This window comes from Macrobrachium nipponense, chromosome 27, assembly GCF_015104395.2.
Source record: "Macrobrachium nipponense isolate FS-2020 chromosome 27, ASM1510439v2, whole genome shotgun sequence".
In the NCBI taxonomy this organism is placed as follows: Eukaryota; Metazoa; Arthropoda; class Malacostraca; order Decapoda; family Palaemonidae; genus Macrobrachium; species Macrobrachium nipponense.
In genome coordinates, this window is record NC_087216.1 from 45,632,096 (window position 1) to 45,639,105 (window position 7,010).

A 7,010-nucleotide genomic window follows, 5' to 3' on the forward strand; every position below is an offset into this window, starting at 1 on the left:
GGGTTTTTATAAAGTATTCATGCTTAAGGAATTCTCATCGACATGTTTATTTTTTACGTATATCGAGAATGTCTGGAAGACATGTAGGAGTGTGCATGAGGTTTATTCAACAATGAAATCTACAGCTGGAAACGTTCTTTGGAATATGACGAGACATTTCTATTTAAAGGTGTTGTCATTTAGGTAGGGAAAATTATCATACATTTTCATTTTTGGTACAATTAAGATGGGTAACGTTAGATTCATTCTGGCATTCAACATTTGATAGTCTTCTGGAGACCAGCCTCGTAGGAAAACAGTTATTCCTGAAATAAGATGTTGAGAATGTTGCTTCAGCATGAAATATGGCCAAAGTTTAGGGATGAGTAAAAACGCTATTTAATAAAGTCGTAATCGCATTCATTTTGAGCTTAAAAAAGCAGGAACTAAGGAATTCATACCTAAACATGTAAACGTACTTTTCAGGAATACACCTTTATGGAAACCATTGTTGTCTCTGGTGACAAGGAGATCAAGAAATGGGAGCTTTTTATTCGTCTCTCTCTCTCCCGTAAAATAAAGGAAGGCAGCTCAGGGGACAGTTCTCTATGATGCCCTACTCCAGGGAGGCCACGGATATATTCGCCATAGTAGTTCCCAGAGGTGTCGCCATTACAACCCCCTCCAACCGCTTATACAGAGTTCCATTATAAAATAAAGGCCGTGTCCAGCATGTTCAGTTCTAAAAATGGTTTAAATTGTGAAAACTGGATTCAGGATCAAGGAATCAGGGAACAAGCGATTTAAGATAATTTCAATCGTTTCTGTAACTGGAACATTAATAAAGAGGGATTCAGTGCCAAGTTAGCCATAATTAAATCTGAATCCCGAATGATGATTTCTTCCTTGAACTAAGCAGAGTTAGGTAATGAAAAGTTATTTTTTGTTTGAGGTTCTAGCAGCGGTAGCAAAAGTTCAGTTAATTTATAATTAATAGTATTTCGTAATGACAATATCGTGTATTTTGGGAAGATCATATAAAATGCCATAGCAAGAGCTTGTTAAGAAAACATCTTGATACACATCTCCAGTAATAATTCTATGTTGTTTTAGTTATTAAAAATCTGTTCATTTTGTCTTCAACTTTGATTATATTCTGGAGAGCTAGTAAACCATTTTTTTTTTCAAATAATGTCCGATGATTAAGGGTAGTGTCCTTTTTATTAATATAGTCCCACTAAATACTCAAACAACCTCTATCCAGTTCTCTATCGCTTAACCTTTACTTTTTGTTTTCCTTCTCTCGTCCTTTCCTGCTCTTGCTGGGTCTTGAGTAAATATGTGTATGTATCGATGTTTTAATGCGACTGCCGTCAAACGTCGGGATAATAAACGATAGTAATAATGCTGACCTTTCCCTTCGCCTTCGTGATTGTCTTCTGAGTAGAGACCCATCCTCTTTATATATATATATATATATATATATATATATATATAATATATATATATATATATATATATATTCATATATATTCATTTCGACTAAAGTTAATTGAAGAAAGTAATTTTTCATAACACTCTGCAATGCTATTTCAACTTAAGCAGCCACGTGCTGAAGAGGCTACATTACATTCTTCTATATTTCGGAATAGTCCTTGATCCTCAGTAAATGGGAAATATTAACTTAGCCTCCCACTCATTTCAACTTCAATTAGAACCTGTCAAAAGTCATTTGCAAGCATCCAAGTTATTGGTTTTAGATAAATATAGCTTTTCTGTTCGCTGTAAAGGGGCATACTCTCAACATGGACTGATGAAGTATCAGTCAGAACCCCTGAAGCCAAACTTTCTTCTTTTATCTTGAACAGACCTGAAGTCAGACTGACATACATCACAAAGCGAATCTGACATACAAAGTGTATTGCATGGAACAGTATCTCTTCTTAGAACTCTGTTTAGTAACATTTGCTATTGCTGATGAAATTTTGTGCTCTTCGCTATCTTGCACCTTCCGTTGATAATACTCGGAAACATTCAAAATGACCAAGAACTTCAGTCAAGAATAAATTTAAGCATTTACTCTCCACTGATTACTCACTAAATTCTCCTAATTTCTATCTGCAGAGTACATAAACAACAGGACTTCTGCCCAGAATGAGCATAGATTCTTACAGTTTTCTTTAAACTGCCCAGTAATAGATTAATGCCGAAGAACACAGCCCTAATTCTCACTTTGTCTACAATATTGTAAATGAAAGAACCTCCCATCTTAGAAAGAAAGATGCAATTGATGACATGAGTCATGGCATAAAACATGAATCACTTAAAATTGATGACAATGACTTGAGAATTTGCATCAGTGTTAGGTGATGAACACACACAGAAAGAAGAGATATACATATTTTAGCTGTATTGCTGATGAAGACAACAGTTAAATTATATACAGGTCCATTTAAATTCAGCTATTTTAACAAGAGGCTCACTCCTTGCGGATATCTGTCTACGAAGTACTTAAAAAACTGAAGGTATCAAGTACAAGCGTTTCTAACATTTAATTCTGTGGGGACTATATAAAAAGAAGGGAGCTGTAACTATTTGTTGGACAGCAAGAAAGAGAACAAGAGAATACAGTAAAGGAAGTGTCAGGATCTAGTTAAATTTTACTTTGTTGGAATCATTTTATGTTGGCAGTGACAAACACCTCAATTTCTGTAGGTCGTTAGATAATAATGAAGGCACTTATTTCAGTATCATCCTGGACACTTCTAATATATATATATATATATATATATATATATTATATATATATATATATATATATGTATATATATATATATTATATATATATATATATTATATATATATACATATATATATATATATATATATATATATATATATATATATATATATATATATATATTATCGAAAAGCTTTACAAATGTTTCATATACCTAAAGTTATCAGGGTGACATTGCTAGAGGTGTAACATCAGAAACAACAATTATAAACAGTAATGATGCTAATAATGAGATACCCAGCAATAGTGCCCCAGATATCTAAGAGAAAAATGTTACCTTTAACTTTACATTTCGCAAATATGCATTCCCTTTCCTTAGAAAAATACTTATCGAAAAGGGTTGGCTTACTATTACACACGCATTTATTCCTATTGAATTTCATGCTTTTTCTTCTGTTTTCACACTATGTTCGCGACGCAAAGGTCTCTCATAAAAAAAAAAAAATAATTAAAACCTTTGATGAAAAAGAGTTATGGAGATTATCAGCTGACACAAAAACCCCTTTATCAATTTACGTATAATATAATATATCGTCTATCATATTATTTATTGATCAGTCTGTCAGACTCTACCTATCAATCGTAAATATAACGCCTTTATGGAAAGGGGTGAGACAACATCGATAATTAATCGCTTCTCTATCTCTACGTTTTTTTATTCCAGGCCTCGATTTTGTTTTTCTCCAGACGAACGACTTCATCCGTTCCAGAGAACGTTCTTTCTTCCAGAAATGATCTTAGAATAGACCGACGCGAATACTCTGGAGAAATCTGCATGTTCATTTCTTGCATGAATGACACGCCGAAATGAAAGGAGTTCTTGTTCCTCCTCTAATTAGTGACGTGCTTAGTGCTCCATCTCTTTATAGATATTTTTGCCTACGCGTTCGGTGCGTTCGTAAATGAAAGTCGTCTTCACAATGAGGAGAGAGAGAGAGAGAGAGAGAGAGAGAGAGAGAGAGAGAGAGAGAGGGTGGTCTTTGAGGGAGGATTCAAAATCCGAATAGACAGTTGATTAGAATACTTTATTGCTAAAAATGTTCAAACGCTGATCGTTGAAAATTTGATTGATTTTAAACACCATTTAATAAGAAAACTTAGATCATTCTCATAAATACATGGAATGCAATTGGGAATCAGCTGCTACAATGAGAAAGAAACACGTCTCTTTATGGTAACAAGAGACTACGATTACTCATGAGATTTCCTAGTGTTTGAATGGGTTAGTGTGTTAGATGATTCACATGAAGTCATAAAATAAAATCTACAAAGATTTACAGGTACTAGAACTTCCTAAGATAAACAGATTTTTATATATTTTGAAAAAAATTATAATAAATACATTCAATTATTCAATGGTTGGAAGATATGTTCAAGCATAGAACATTCTAATAATTAAATGTTTGAGCTACAATACGAAATTTAACTCAAATAACTGAATTAACATCCATATGAATACTTGATTGCGATGTTAATTACAATTAGAACCTAATGTATTAGATTAAAAAAACATAAAATTATCATTTAAACTTAAAATTCCCATCAAAATAAAATAAATGTTTTTCTCCAATTATTCGATTACTAGTCCATTCATCCTGTTTATAACGCCGCATTTCACATTCTTATTATAACATTAATTCTACTAATATTGTTCACTAAAATTCAAGCATTATGACCACTCCATGATGCTTGAATTTTTTGCCAAATTAATTTTTTATCCGAGAAAAGTACATTTAAAGTAAAAGAAATGAATGCTGTTCTTACATGTAGATAGGAGTGGCGCAGATAGTGCCAGGGAAATTAGCTCAATTCGTCTCGCTAGGAAATAAATCATAAACAATCCCAGTCACTCGTCCACATCTTATTGTCACCATAAATCAAATTAGTGTCAAAATAAACCAGATTAGCCTCGTCTTGCTTGACATTCCATTCGCACCTTTAAAATTTCCTTTCAAGTCATAATGAGTACAGTTCCTTGTTGGACGAGTGGTTTTCGTGCTCGGCTGACAATCTGGTGGTCCGAAGTTCGATTCCCCGCTCTGCCAACGCGGAATCAGAGGAATTTATTTCTGGTGTTAGAAGTTCATTTCTCGATATAATGTGGTTCGGATTCCACAATAAACTGTAGGGCCAGCCCTAGGAGAGCTTTTAATCATCTCAGTGGTCTGGTAAAACTAAGATATATTTAACTTCATAGTGAGTACAATAGCATGCCATCCGGGCACTCCTGAAGAACTCCCTAAAGGATTCTCGGCTTAGCATTAGGACAGACTGCGGTGCCTTTGTGAACACCTTTGTCACCCTTAGAAAGGTCCTTTAGACGATCCTAAGATGTTGACCATCCCTTAAATGTACTATCAAAATCCCTGTTCAATTCTGTATAATCATCATTAACCCTCTCTGGCAATCCTTAGAGCTTCATGCCATCCAGCTAGCACGCCACCTGCATTTGTCCACTACATTTGGCCACAACATCATGGGAAAGGGAACAGATGCAGTTTTCATACCTCCTCTTGTTCTTTTGTGTCAATTCCCCTAGGGTTCATTAACACCTCTCCAGAGGCTGACCCATCTCGACCCATTCACGGATCATTAAGTTTTGACCTGACCCTTTTATTTTGCACCTAGTAACTCCACCTACTCTCAACCTCTCTCTCAGCTACAACGCCCCTACCATTGTTGTAAGAAATTAGAAACCCTTTCTGTCGATATATTGTTCTCTTCCAGCACTACCTGGGGATTTGGAAGGTCCTCCTTTGATGAAGAAGCAATAGAAAACACCAGTCAGAAAACATCCAAGATGGCGGATGCAGACTTGGATATAAGGGCCCAAGATCGCCCACGCAGATCAGTTAAGTAGGAACCTACAGTTAAATAGGAGGCTCTTGTCAAGTAGGAATCATTCCCTGTCACAGTATTCTACGTCCGTATATATCTCTGGACCCAGTTGTCCATATCGAGTTTAGAGAGACTCATCCAGCCCAGCGCCTTGGCTTAATATAGAAGCCTACGAGCCCTTCCTTATCAGACTCATACTCCATAACTCACAAACTTAGCCAACATCATAACATGGCCTTTTGCAATCAGCAGTTTCAATCACACCCTACTTACCCCTTTCCTTGTCAGCAAGAAGATATTCGTTTTTCTCGACCACCATCCCAATTGGCTCATTCTGCAAAGAAAGTCAAGTCCACTGACTAAATCAGGTAATGTACAGAGAGATCTGTATTTTCTATACTAAACCAGTGTCTGTACTTCCAATTCTGATTTCCTAAATCCTCTCCAATCCTATCCTTAGATCCTCAACTTCCCTTTGAATTTATTTCCCAAATTCCCATTCCAGTGAATCGTAACCTATTTCAGTGACATAATTATTTCAGGAAGTGTTATAGTCAGTCATATTTTTGAATGAGTGGATTCGATGTATTTTGGCAACAAGCTTCAAATAAATATTTTGCATGGAACATTGTGTGAAATTGTTTAAAATTTTGCTTTGTGCTTGCATCTTAAAGTAAAGTAAATTTTTGCAATATTCTGAGCTTCACTCTTTATAACTCTGACTATCTGGCAAATGTAACATCAGTGCTGTTGCATCTACCTGTGTGTCAAGCAACAGTGTTAAACAGAAACAATTGCAAATTGCATTTACATTAGTGATCAAAGATGCTATTTTTGAGTGGTGTATTTTCTCATGCTGCTCAGTGTCAGACCCGTCAAAGGAAGCACTGTGTTACTCTTAAGTGTTAAATTTAGAATTAATTCTAGTTAATTTAGTACATCTACATCTTATCTGGTATGGCACTAGTTAGTGTTTGTAATTCCGTTTAACATAACCTACAGTACCATGGGTTTCAATAGAAACCCATGGTACTGTAGGTTATGCATTTTAGTGAAATTATACCTAATTTTAGTGGACACACAGCGTTTTTTAACGCAATTTCTGTAGTTTAGTATACATAAGTTTCACAGCAATCTTTGGACTATTTCTGTTTACTGGCCCCCATTTCTTTGGTCTTCGTAGTCATTGATTAAGTTATTCTGTTGCAAGGGCATTAAAATTGAGTCCAGTCATTGATCTAGTAAATCAGTTGAAATCTTAACCCTTGTGCCCAGACAAAGTTAAATATGGTTTTGACATTGCTCATAACAAATTGATAGACCCTAGATTGAATTGACATGCAACAAAATACTTCGTAATTAACATTCCTCAAAAAGATGACTGTCTAACGGA